This window comes from Felis catus, chromosome B2 (assembly GCF_018350175.1).
Source record: "Felis catus isolate Fca126 chromosome B2, F.catus_Fca126_mat1.0, whole genome shotgun sequence".
Lineage (NCBI taxonomy): Eukaryota > Metazoa > Chordata > Mammalia > Carnivora > Felidae > Felis > Felis catus.
Window position 1 is genome coordinate 84469075 of NC_058372.1, and position 15038 is coordinate 84484112.

The window sequence follows — 15038 nt, forward strand, 5'->3', positions numbered from 1 at the left end:
GAAAGGTGCTGAAGGTGTACTTAAAGAAATAATAGCTAAGAACTTCCCTGATCTGGGGAAGGAAACAGGCATTGAAATCCAAGAGGCACAGAGAACTCCCTTCAGTCATAACTTGAATCGATGTTCTGCACGACATATCATAGTGAAACTGGCAAAATACAAGGATAAAGAGAAAATTCTGAAAGCAGCTAGGGATAAACACGTTCTAACATATAAAGGGAGACCTATAAGACTCGTGACCGATCTCTCTACTGAAACTTGGCAGGCCAGAAAGGAATGGCAGGATACCTTCAATGTGATGAAAAAAAATAAAAAAAATATGCAGCCGAGAATCCTTTATCCAGCAAGTCTGTCATTTAGAATAGAAGGAGAGATAAAGGCCTTCCCTAACAAACAAAAACTGAAGGAATTCGTCACCACTAAACCAGCCCTACAAGAAATCCTAAGGGGAATCCTGTGAGACAAAGTACCAGAGACATTGCTACAAGCATGAAACCTACAGACATCATAATGACTCTAAACCCATATCTTTCTATAATAACACTGAAGGTAAATGGACTAAATGCGCCAACCAAAAGACATACGGTATCAGAATGGATAAAAAAACAAGACCCATCTATTTGCTGTCTACAAGAGACTCATTTTAGACCTGAGGACATCTTCAGATTGAAAGTGAGGAGATGGACAATTATTTATCATGCTACTGGAAGTCAAAAGAAAGCTGGAGTAGCCATACTTACATCAGACAAACTAGACTTTAAATAAAAGGCTGTAACAAGAGATGAAGAAGGGCATTATACAATAATTACAGGGTCTATCCATCCGGAAGAGCTAACAATTATAAATGTCTATGCACCGAATACCGGAGCCCCCAAATCTATAAAACAATTACAAACATAAGCAACCTTATTGATAAGAATGTAGTAATTGCAGGGGACGTTAATACCCCACTTACAGAAATGGATAGATCATCTAGACACACGGTCAATAAAGAAACAAGGGCCCTGAATGATACATTGGATCAGATGGACTTGACAGATATATTTAGAACTCTGCATCCCAAAGCAACAGAATATAATTTCTTCGAGTGCACATGGAACATTCTCGAAGGTTGATCACATACTGGGTCACAAAAGAGCCCCTCATAAGTATACAAGAATTGAGATCATACCATGCATACTTTCAGACCACAATGCTATGAAGCTTGAAAACAACCAGAGGGAAAAGTCTGGAAAACCTCCAAAAGCATGGAGGTTAAAGAACAGCCTACTAAAGAATAAGTGGGTCAACCAGGTAATTAGAGAAGAAATTAAAAAATATATGGAAACAAATGAAAATGAAAATACAACAATCCAAATGCTTTGGGATGCAGTGAAAGCAGTCCTGAGAGGAAAATACATTGCAATCCAGGCCTATCTCAAGAAACAAGAAAAATCTCAAATACAACATCTAATGCACACCTAAAGGAAAGAGAAGCAGAACAGCAAAGACAGCCTAAACCCAGCAGAAGAAGAGAAATAATAAAGATCAGAGCAGTAATAAATAATATAGAATCTAAAAAAACTGTAGAGCAGATCAACGAAACCAAGAGTTGGTTTTTTGAAAAAACAAAGAAAATTGATAAACCTCTAGCCAGGCTTCTCAAAAAGAAAAGGGAGATGACCCAAATAGATAAAATCATGAATGAAAATGGAATTATTACAACCAATCCCTCAGAGATACAAGCAATTATCAGGGAATCCTATGAAAAATTATATGCCAACGAACTGGACAACCTGGAAGAAATGGACAAATTCCTAAACACCCACACACTTCCAAAACTCAATCAAGAGGAAATAGAAAGCTTGAACAGACCCATAACCAGCGAAGAAATTGAATCAGTTATCAAAAATCTCTCAACAAATAAGAGTCCAGGACCAGATGGCTTCCCAAGGGAATTCTACCAGACATTTAAAGCAGAGACATTTAAAGCTATCCTTCTCAAGCTATTCCAAAAAATAGAAAGGGAAGGAAAACTTCCAGAGTCATTCTAGGAAGCCAGCATTCCTTTGATTCTTAAACCAGACAGAGACCCAGTAAAAAAAAGAGAACTACAGGCCAATATCCCTGATGAATATGGATGCAAAAATTCTCAATAAGATACTAGCAAATTGAATTCAACAGCATGTAAAAAGAATTATTCACCATGATCAAGTGGGATTCATTCCTGGGATGCAGGGCTGGTTCAACATTGGCAAATCAATCAACGTGATACATCACATTAATAAAAGAAAAGATAAGAACCATTTGATCCTGTCAATCAATGCAGAAAAGGCATTTGACAAAATTCAGCATCCTTTCTTAATAAAAACCCTCGAGAAAGTCGGGATAGAAGGAACATACTTAAACATCATAAAAGCCATTTATGAAAAGCCCACAGCTAACATCATCCTCAATGGGGAAAAACTGAGAGCTTTATCCCTGAGATCAGGAACATGACAGGGATGCCCACTCTCACCACTGTTGTTTAACATAGTGTTGGAATTTCTAGCATCAGCAATCAGACAACAAAAGGAAATCAAAGGCATCAAAATTGGCAAAGATGAAGTCAAGCTTTCACTTTTTGCAGATGACCTGATATTATACATGGAAAATCCGATAAGACTCCACCAAAAGTCTGCTAGAACTGATACATGAATTTAGCAAAGTTGCAGGATACAAAATCAATGTACAGAAATCAGTTGCATTCTTATACACTAATAATGAAGCAACAGAAAGACAAATAAAGAAACTGATCCCATTCACAATAGCACCAAGAAGCATACAATACCTAGGGATAAATCTAACCAAAGATGTAAAAGATCTGTATGCTGAAAACTGTATAAAGCATATGAAGGAAATTGAAGAAGATATAAAGAAATGGAAAAACATTCCATGCTCATGGATTGTAAGAATAAATATTGTCAAAATGTCAATACTACCCAAGCCATCTACACATTCAATGCAATCCCAGTCAAAATTGCACCAGCATTCTTCTCGAAACCAGAACAAGCAATCCTAAAATTCATATGGAACCACAAAAGGCCCCGAATAGCCAAAGTAATTTTGAAGAAGACCAAAGCAGGAGGCATCACAATCTCAGACTTTAGCCTCTACTACAAAGCTGTAATCATCAAAATAGCATGATATTGGCACAAAAAGAGATACACAGACCAATGGAATAGAATAGAAACCCCAGAACTAGACCCACAAACGTATGGCCAACTAATCTTTGACAAAGCAGGAAAGAACATCCAATGGAAAAAAGACAGTCTCTTTAACTAATGGTGCTGGGAGAACTGGACAAGAACATGCAGAAGATTGAAACTAGACCACTTTCTCACACCATTCACAAAAATAAACTCAAAATGGATAAAGGACCTGAATGTGAGACAGGAAACCATCAAAATCCTAGAGGAGAAAGCAGGAAGAGACCTCTCTGACCTCAGTCGTAGCAATTTCTTACTTGACACATCCTCAAAGGCAAGGGAATTAAAAGCAAAAATGAACTATTGGGACCTCATGAAGATAAAAAGCTTCTGCACAGCAAAGGAAACAACCAACAAAACTAAAAGGCAACCAACAGAATGGGAAAAGATATTTGCAAATGACGTATCGGACAAAGGGCTAGTATCCAAAATCTATAAAGAGCTCACCAAACTCCACACCTGAAAAACAAATAATCCAGTGAAGGAATGGGCAGAAAACATGAATAGACACTTCTCTAAAGAAGACATCCAGATGGCCAACAGACACATGAAAAGATGCTCAATGTCGCTCCTCATCAGGGAAATACAAATCAAAACCACACTCAGATATCATCTCATGCCAGTCAGAGTGGCCAAAATGAACAAATCAGGAGCTATAGATGCTGGAGAGGATGTGAAGAAATGGGAACTCTCTTGCACTGTTGGTGGGAATGTAAATTGGTTCAGCCACTCTGGAAAACAGTGTGGAGGTTTCTCAAAAAATTAAAAATAGACCTACCCTATGACCCAGCAGTAGCATTGCTAGGAATTTACCCAAGAGATACAGGAGTACTGATGCATAGGGGCACTTGTACCCCAATATTTACAGCAGCACTCTCAACAATAGCCAAATTATGGAAAGAGCCTAAATGTCCATCAACTGATGAATGGATGAAGAAATTGTGGTTTATATACACAATGGAGTACTACGTGGCACTGAGAAAGAATGAAATATGGCCTTTTGTAGCAACGTGGATGGAACTGGAGAGTGTGATGCGAAGTGAAATAAGCCATACAGAGAAAGACAGATACCATATGTTTTCACTCTTATGTGGATCCTGAGAAACTTAACAGAAACCCATGGGGGAGGGGAAGGAAAAAAAAAAAGAGGTTAGAGTGGGAGAGAGCCAAAGCTTAAGAGACTCTTAAAAACTGAGAACAAACTGAGGGTTGATGGGGGGTGGGAGGGAAGGGAGGGTAGGTGATGGGTATTGAGGAGGGCACCTTTTGGGATGAGCACTGGGTGTTGTATGGAAACCAATTTGGCCATAAATTTCATATATTGAAAAAAAAAGGCTAATGGGAACAAGATTCTCTAAATTCTTACATGTTCATAGCAACTTGTAGCCTTTATACTTGAAAGTCAGTTGGTTATACATAAAACTCTTAGCTTACATTTTTGTTCCTTGAGTACCTTAAATAAATGTTATTTCACTGAAAAAAAATAAAATAAAATGCTGAGGCATACTTAACATCTTGTACACTTACATATCAAATTATTTGTAAATCATCTTTTTCAACCAAATCTTTTTTCAATTCAATCTTTTTTCAACCAAAAAATATTGAATTATGTGACACTGGCACCCAATACTACTATAGTGATACAAAGTATAAAGCTGATAGTTGGCTTATATTTTTACACCCATCCCATCATTTAAGAATGTAAAAAACCAAAAAGGGCTGCAACTTTTTACATGTAGCACACTTGCCTAGGAGGTATCAAAATCATATATTGTAACTCACTAAAACTGGTTCCAATCAGCTAAAATTGAATAACAAATGTGAATTTGAAGTGACCCACATCTGATGTCGATAAACAATCATAAACCTCAAGTAACACATATATGACAGACTCTCGCTGGATTGGATTTGACTGAAGACTTTCCTGACCAATGACAATGAATTTTGTCTTAACCAATGTCATATGGATGTATTGATTTGTTTCACCTTATCTAGGGTGCATCCGTGTTAGCAGAATCACAATGAACTTCCCCTTTAAAACACATGCAGGAGCCACTCTATACATTTTTTTGCCAGTGTGTTCTCTTGTCTAACAAACAAAAATTCAGAGCACATTTTGTTTACCAATATAGTAGTATTTACTGATCAATGTATGCCTTTTCTTTAACAATACAGACTGTGGGTAAGTTATAATTACAAATAAATACATCTCAAATAATAACGTAAACATTGATTTAGGAATCCTGAGTGATCATTTTTTTCCTTTTGCTAATTTGCATGTTTCCATTTGAATAGTATCTCAAGTATTTTTTAAAATTAGAATTTTAAAAGAAACATTTATTTATGCCTTTTTCTTTTTTTTAAATTTTTTTTTTAACGTTTATTTATTTTTGAGACAGAGAGAGACAGAGCATGAACGGGGGAGGGTCAGAGAGAGAGGGAGACACAGAATCGGAAACAGGCTCCAGGCTCTGAGCCATCAACCCAGAGCCCGATGCGGGGCTCGAACTCACGGACCGCGAGATCGTGACCGGAGCTGAAGTCGGACGCCCAACCGACTGCGCCACCCAGGTGCCCCATTTTTTTTTTTTTAATTTTTTTTTTTTAACGTTTATTTATTTTTGAGACAGAGAGAGACAGAGCATGAACGGGGGAGGGTCAGAGAGAGAGGGAGACACAGAATCGGAAACAGGCTCCAGGCTCTGAGCCATCAACCCAGAGCCCGGCCTTTTTCTTAATATTATCAGTAAGTAGTTAAAATTAATCTTTTTACTCCTTAGTTTCATAAGTTGTTGACAGTTTATATTTGAGGTCCTTACAAATTACAGGAATCTGCCTCTTTTCTCATTTATGTGTGTATTCATCTCCAAAGTCATATATGCTACGGTTTTAGGGAAACAATGGATATGGTAACATCTGTTCAAACTAGCTGGTGGGATATTATTTTTCTGTTGTTCATAAATTAATATAAATGATCAAATTAAAGAAGAAATCTCCTCAATTGCAGCAGAATAGTAATTCTCAAGTGTGTTCCAGGAAACACTAGTTTCTTTAAATTCATTAAGTGTTAGATGACTATAGAACAAGAAAAACAAAAAAAACAACTTTTCTGACCAATAGGATTGGGAGGTGCTGGGTTCAACAAAGTTTAATAGTTTTTTATACTGAATAATTTCTCTGACTACTTAAAACAGTAATATTCACTATTAATCTCTAAAAGGGAAAATGTAAATATATTATTTCTGAAGCTTTTTTCACTTCAGAAAAACACTGTAAGGAATTTTATGATCAAGCAATAGATATATGTAGGATTTTGATGTATATTGGAAAAACAAAAAGCTAATTGCCAAAAGATAAGTATCATTGGAAAAGTCTATTGTCATGGGAGGCTCTAACAGCTCAGTCCCCTGGACTCTGAATTATGATAATATTCTCAGTGAAATTTTTGTCCATCAGGTTTCTCTCTATGATTTTCCTTTAGGACAGTCATTCTTTTTTTTTTTTTAATGTTTATTTTACTTTTGAGAGAGAAAGAGCGTGACATTGAGAGGAGCACAGAGAGTGAGGGAGACAGAATCTGAAGTAGGTTCTGAGCTGTCAGCACTGAGCTCAATGTGGGACTCGAAATCTTGAACCCTGAGATCTTGACCTGAGCCTAAGTCAAATGATTAACCTGACTGAACCACCCAGGTGCCCCTTGGACAGTCATCTTATCTGAGTGTGGAGTCAAGCAACCAAACCCCTACAAGATAGGGATATTTGTATTATCTCTGGGTCATACACAAAGTATATTTTTCTTTCCCTTTAGCTTTGGAAACACTATTATGCCTTCTCTACATCTAGAGAGCATATGCTCTATCCTAACTACTCTCAGCAGCCCTCATCCTTAGTAAAAGAAAAAAAAAAGTATCCTATTTACTGTAACAATTTACAGTATGATGAGGAATAAGGTTAAGTACTAAATCTAATTAGTTCTCAATATGTTCTAAATATTATTTTTCCATGGATTAGATTGAAGAAGGCTTTGTAGTTCAAGTTTTGGAACTGGAAGGAGTTCCATCCATTTCCATATGGAAGAAAGTCACTCCATCCTGTTCCCTACTGAATGAAATAAAACTATGGACAATTTGCGTGAAGCAGCTATATGAAAACTTTGTGGTAAATACGTTAGTAGGAAGACTAGGGACATCAGAATTTGATGTACAGTACTCACAAATAAGTGGTGAATTTTTCCCGCACCTGCTCTAGGTAATCTGAAACTCAGAAGTGGTCACTGAATAAGAACAGAAAGAATCCTCAAAGAATTCCTATCTATTCTAACAGCCAAGTAGGATGGAGAAATTCTGTGGGATTTCCCCCCTTCATCCATTTCTCTTAACTCAGCCCCCAAGAATCCTCCTGTGGTTGGTGAAGTGGTGGCAAGGTGAAGTCAGGATCTGCCAGAAGGTATCAAAACTCTGAAGGGGAATCCTTCTATCTATCCAGTAGAGTTGTGGCCTTAAGATGTTGGATTGAATTCTTGTTGCTCTTTTCTCTCTGTCCTTCTACTTCTTAGTTCTATACACAGCCTCATTTATAAGAAATGAGGAAGAGTAGAAAATCCAAAGCCCCAGCTTTCTGGCCAGAGGACTGGGAAAGGAAGTTTCAATGGAACCAGAAAATGTAAGTGGTGAAAACTCAAGAGAACAATCTTATATAGTTGTATCAAGTCTCTCGAGTTTACTTCAGAACCTTGCATGCATGGATCTGACTCAAAAGAGTATAAATAGGCTTTGAGAACTGAACTTATATGATAGATGACCACATAAGACTGAGATTAACCACTAGTGGGCACATTAAGTAGATCCAAATAATAGACAAACATATATATAAACATCTTGAAAATGGCGTTGACATTAAAACCACACATTTCAGAAGGAAGGTTAGCACTTCAGACTTAATCTCATCTGATAGATTCCCTGTTGTAACAAAAAACATACAAAAAAAAAAAAAAAAAGAAAACATTTTCATGATTTAAAAAAAGACCCAGAATCTCATAACATAGCATCCAAAATTTCCATTTCACAATTTTAAAATGTTGGCATACAAACAACCAGGATAGTTTCAACTAACAAGAAAAAAGACATTCAAAGCTGGTACCAATGTTGAAACTATCACTAAAGGACTTGAAGTCTTTTATTATAACCATGCTAAAAGAAATAAGGGTAAAACCACTTAAAATAAATGAAAAGATAGAAACTCTCAGCACAGAAATAGATAACATAAAGATTAAATAAAATTGTCGAATTAAAATATACACTTACAAGAATACAAAACTCACTAGATTAGTTCAACAGAACAATGGAGATGATAGAATAAAGACTCTGAAGTTGAATATAAATAAGAAAATTTAGGAGACTGTGACACAATACAAAAAAAATCCAATTTTTTTTGTCATCAGAGTCTCAGAAGGTTAAAGAGTGTGGTAATGGGAAAAAAAATGAAAAAACAGCGAGAAAAACTTCCCAATTCTGGTGAAAGACAAATTAAATATTAAAAAAAAATCAGAGATATAAAACTGAATAAAGTCAAAGCATTCCCTCCCCAGATAGATCATAACAAAAATGCTGAGAAACAAAGATAAGGAAAAATTTCCTAAAAAGAAATCAGAAAAAAAAAGCAATCAGAAAACAAGAAGCATTTAAAATATATAAAGGACAAATGATTCAAATGACTGTTTTTTTTTAATCAGAAACCACAGAGGCAAAAGGAAATATTCCAGCACTTAAAAAGTGCAGAAAGAAAAAAACAATGACAATTTAGGATTATACATTCAGGGAAACAGACAAATACTAGAAAAAAAAAGAAAGTTAAAAAAATGGTAAATAAATGGAAGTAAAATATGAAAAAATATTGAAACAAACCAAGAGGACAGGAAAGGAAAATAGAAAAACAAAAAAAATATAGGAAATAGAAAATAATGATATAATAAAAATATAAATCCATAAATATAAATATATATATACAAATATACAAATATTTTATATATAAATATATATTATATAAATATAAAAATAAATACAAAAATAAATACATTAAATATAATTGGTTTAAAAACACCAATTAAAAGACACATAATGGGAAACTTAAATTGTTTGTCACCAGCAAAAAAGTTCTGAAAGAATGCTATAAGCTCTTGAAATGGAAGGGAGATGATGCCAGAAAGAAACTTAATTTGGAAGAAAAAAAGGAAAGGGATAGAGAGAGAAGGGAGACAGAGAGAGAGAGAAGATAATGCATCACAGAGGGTAAATATTATGTATGTATTACACATGTATGATAGTTGAAAGAAAAATTATAAACCTGTATGACAAGATTTCTAATATATTTAGATAGCATGCATATAACTATTACTGTATAAAAAGAGAGGATACAGGAATCTTTATGTTGGTGAAGTTTCCATATCCTACAATGGTGTAAATAAAATGTTGTGGGAAAATCCTTTTCAGCATGAAGCTTTTCTAACTGTTACATTTAACATACAAATAAAATCTAATGAATAGACTTCTACTTCCAGCCAAAGTGAATTTAACAGGAGAGGTTGCTTGAAAAAACTTTAAAGAAGTACAACATATATGAGTATTTTTCAAGATACTGGACATTAAATATAACAACAAATCTTTTAAAAGTTAACAGAGGAATTACAATAGTAAACAAAATATTTCACAAAAATGAATAAAGAGGAAAAAGCAAAATAAGAAAAATATGAACATAGAAAACAAACAGCAAAATGGTTGATATAAATCAAACCAAATAAATGATTACATTAAATATGAATGAACTAAACATTTTAATCCAAAGGTAGATATTGGATAAAAGGATAAAAAAAGGGAGACATGGCTATACTACCAATAGGGGACACAAAAAGGTCTATGACACAAAATTCAATGATACACAAAAGTGAAAGTAATGATGCAAAATGATATACCATGCAAGCAAAATGTCAAAAGGGCTAGAGTGACTACATTAATATCAGAAAATCTACATTTTAGGGGCGAAGAAAATATAGAAAATATAGAAAGATTTATTAATAGGAAAACAGAGATATTTAAAATGACCAGAAGTTTATACACTGTATATAAGAAATATAAAAAATATGTACCAAAGAACAAGTCCCAAAGTATATTAAGCAAAAATTGACAAATTTGAAAAGAGAAATAGACAAATGAACAATTGTTGGAGATTTCATTATTCCCGTCAGTGATTTAGAGAACAACTAGAAAGAAAATAAAGAAGTTTTCAAACAATTTGTATTAAGTGAAATACTTCACCCAATAACAGCAAAATATACATTCTTTTAAAAAGCATACATACATACTATTCTCCAGATTAGACCATATGCCAGATATAAAACAAGCCAAAATACATTTTAAGTGATTTTTTTAAAAATCAACAAGTACCAATAAATAATACCAATGAAACCAAAAATTGCTTCTTTGAAAATACAAGCAAAATTCAAATTTACCTAGACTCTCTAGAATATATATATATCTAGAATATCTATATATCTATATATATCTATCTATATATCTATCTATATATCTAGATATCTAGATATATAGATATATATATATCTATATCTATCTATATATCTATATATCTATATATATCTATCTCTCTATCTATATCTATATATCTATATATCTAGAATATCTATATCTCTATATCTCTATATAGATAGATCTCTATCTATATAGAGATATAGATATATATATGGAGAGACAGAGAGAGAGAAAGAGAGATTAGAACTGGAATGGAAGTGAATGGAACATCACTACTGATATTGGAGAAATCAAAAGGATCATTAGAGACTAGCAGAAACAATTTTATACCAAAAAGTAGACAACCTCAACTAAACAGACAAATATCTGGAAAAGTCAAAATCCTGCAGTTTATTCAAGAAGTAAAAACATCAACAGACTTACAAGTAAAGACATTGGATTGGTAAATAAAATGTTTCCACAAAAAGCCCAGGCTTTGATGTTTCACTGGTGATTTTTACTCAATATTTAAAGAAGTGACACAAAGTCTACATATACTTTTAGCAAAATATAGAAGAAGGAAACAATTATAAAATCATTCTACAAAGTCAGTATTGCACTGACTGTAAAGCCAGACAAATAAAAATAGAGAATGATATACCTAATGAATAAAGATATAAAAATCCTCAGTAAATATCATCAAACTAATCCAGAAACATATAAAGTCAATCATACACCATCACCAAGTGAATTTATAAAATGGGCAATTTGAATAGACATTTTATAAAATTTTAGCATTCAGCATGATTCATCATTTGAGTAAAACAAATTAAAACCACAATAAGCATTATTCATAATTGCCAAAACTCTGAGGCAACCAAGATGTCCGTCAATAAGTGAATAAACTGGTATATCCAGACATTATGGAATATTATTATGCAATATTTAGCACTTAAAAAATGAGCTATCAAGCTATGAACAGACATGGAAGGATCCTAAATGTATATCATTTAGTGAAATAAGCCAATCTGAGCTAGTTGGTATTCTAGAAAAGAATGTGCCTGTGTGGCTCCAAAACTATGAAGATAGTAAAAAAATAAAATAAAATAAACATTGATAGCTAGGTCTTGGGAGTAAAGAAAGATTAATAGGTAGAGTACAGAGGAGTTTTAAGGCAGTGAAAATATTTTGTATGATAACATAATGATAGACACAGGTCATTACACATTTGTCTAAAGCCACAGAATGTACAATACCAGGAATGGATCATAAATGTAGGTTATGGGCATTGGGTGATAGTGATGTGTCAAAAAAGTTCATTGATTGAAACAAATGTACAACTTTGTTGGGGAATGTTCACCATGGAGAAGGCTGTGCCTAGGGGAGGGGAAGGAGCATATGTGAATGGTCCGTACTTTCTGCTCAATTTTGTGGAAAACTGCTCCCCAGTTTATGAAAAAAAAAACATAAAAACACACACACACACAATAAGGTACCATTACACATATATTAGATTGTCTAAAATTTTAAAGTACGACTATTTGAAATGTTGGTGTAGATACGGAGGCACTGGAATTCTCATACGTTGTTGGCAGAAATATTCAATTATACAAATACTTTGGAAAACAGGTTTGGCATTTTCTTAAAAAAAAGTTAAACAAAAACCTACCACTTGACCCAGACATTCCACTTCTAGATATTTACCTAAGAGAAATGAAAACAAGTGTCCAGACAAAGACTTTTCTTGACAAATGACTTTTCTTTCCTGTGACAAATGTCACAGTAGTCTTAATTTTCATAGCCAAATTTTAGAAACAACTCAAATAAATGTTCATCATCCTCAGATGAATGTATAAACAAATCGTGTTATATCTATACAATAGGATACAGTATTCAGTAACAGAGAAGAACAAAATATTATAACACATAATGATATGGATTACACTTAAAGAATTAAGCAGAGAAATAAAGTATGCTCTATATGGTTGCATTTATAGAAAGTTCTAGAAAAAGGAAACTGTGACAGTGTCATTAAAAAGTATCATAAAGTGACAGTGATCAGTGGTTCTAGAATGGGGGTGTGCATGGAGGGGTGAGAGAGAGGTATTACAAAGAGACATTTTTAGGAATGTTAGAAATATTAATTATATTGATTGTGATAATAGTATGATTTATGCATATACAAAAAGTTATGACATTGTATACTATAAATAAGTGCAGTTTATTGTGTATCAATCCTAAGAAAAGGTATTACAAGGATACTGAGATGATCTATTTTTATGTCATTCAAGAAATCAATCTTTACTGTTTTTATCATCACCAGCTATGCAATATTAGCCTGCTAATGAAATTTAAAACTCATTTTCTGACATCCAGTTCAGCAAGTCAGGCAGTTGAGAAGGTAATCGTGTAATCTCAGGTAAAGAAATGCAGAAATGGGGGAAGGATGGATTCTGCTGTTGCTGTTCAAAACATTTTCAGGAATGCTATCTAATGTAAAAGCAAAAGCTTTCAATTATAGATGGTTGGCTGCTTCAGAGACTTTTACTCTTAAATGCATGCTGAATTCATGGTTTTATTCAATTTTTCCCCTTAAAATTAGGCCTCCATAAAAAACCTTCTTGGCACTTTTGTCAGTTCTATGTGCTATTTACAGAGAAGCTGGTTTCTGTGGGACTTATAATATGTAGAGGTCATCATATTCAGAGAGAAATGGTATGGTAATGATTCTATTCCAGAGAGATATTCTGATAAAGCATAAGCTTAAGCTTTGTAGGCTCTTTCGACCCTCTTAATAATAGCTAACATTTAGTGAACGCTTAATATGTGCAATATCTTATCTTATTAAATCTCCCTTACAACCTCTTGAGGTCTATACTATATATATCCTCAATTTATAGATGAGGACGCAGAAGTTTAAAGGTTAAGTAGCTTTCCCAAGGGAGTAAGTGAGAAGCAAAACTTCCAGCTCAGGTGTGTCTAAGTGCAGAACTGAGCTCTATGTCTCTAAACTTTCCATCTTCTTCTTACTCACAGGAAAAAAGCATTAGACATAGAGGTGAAAATTAATAAATTATTATTACTTTAAGACTGTATATGTTCTATGTGAAGATCCCATGATCACATGGTTGATTTCATTCGATCAGTTATGTATCCCTGTATACCTACAAGCAAGGTGTGATTTCATAGCTATACACTATCTGAATGATTATATACAATTTTGGAGATAATTAGGCTCTAGTCAAGGTCACCACAACATAGAAAAATTTATCTCTTCATTCACTGCCTTCTCAGTTCTATGACAAAGGATACTTTTATAATTTAAGGATTAAAAAAATAAGCAGCTGTCCAAAGAATCAGCTATCATTGTTTTAAAAGGCAGTAAATAATAACCCTCAGAGGCCAACCACCTCTGAATGGCAACTGCAACTTTCTTCATACATACCTGAGAACTTACTGTTCTATCTGTATGCTTCCCTCCTCTCTTGTTTCTATCTCTGTGTGTGGTTCTTCTTTCTTCCTATGTCTCTACTCCACTGGGTCAGAAGTGAGGTGCCTATCTTTAATATAACTCTGCTAGAGAGGAATTTTCTGGCTACGGAAATTAAATTGAACATCTTTGACTTTTCCCCCTCAACTTTCTACTTGCTACCTAATTTACTATTGCTGGTACCTAAGAAGGTCCTGTCCACAGTGGTAGAGGCATCTCAAGGTTTCCCCATGATGCTGACCATCTCCACATCTGGTCTGACTACTGTAAACTCCACTAAGCTCATCTTCTGTCCCACTTCTACCTCACAGACAGGATCCCTGGCTGATCTACTATTATCATTCATTTTGCATAATACAAAGTTTCATGATAGCCTTCATGATATTTCCCTTCCCCGCCTTTTATCTAGTTTTTACTTTCCTCTATTTTCTTGGCCCTCTACATTTCTTATTTACTCTCATTCCCATTTTCCTTGATTCTAAAATATCATTAAGATTTTTTAAACATTTATTTTAAAATGTTATATCCCATTATTTAAAAATTCTGTGAATCTAATTTTTTTTGTTGTTCAAACCTGTTTTGTGTTCCTTATTCTTTATTGAAAATTAGGTGATTCTGAATTTGTGTTTTTTTCTCTCAAAGTAAAAAAGGACCTCCTAATTAGTTTATAGATTTGTATATGTTAATATAGCATTTCTTCATTTGTGTTGGCCATAGTCCAGGAGTTCTAGAATTCCCTACTTATCTCATACTAATTATTTATTAGGATCAAAGCTGCTCTATTGCAAAATTACTATTTTG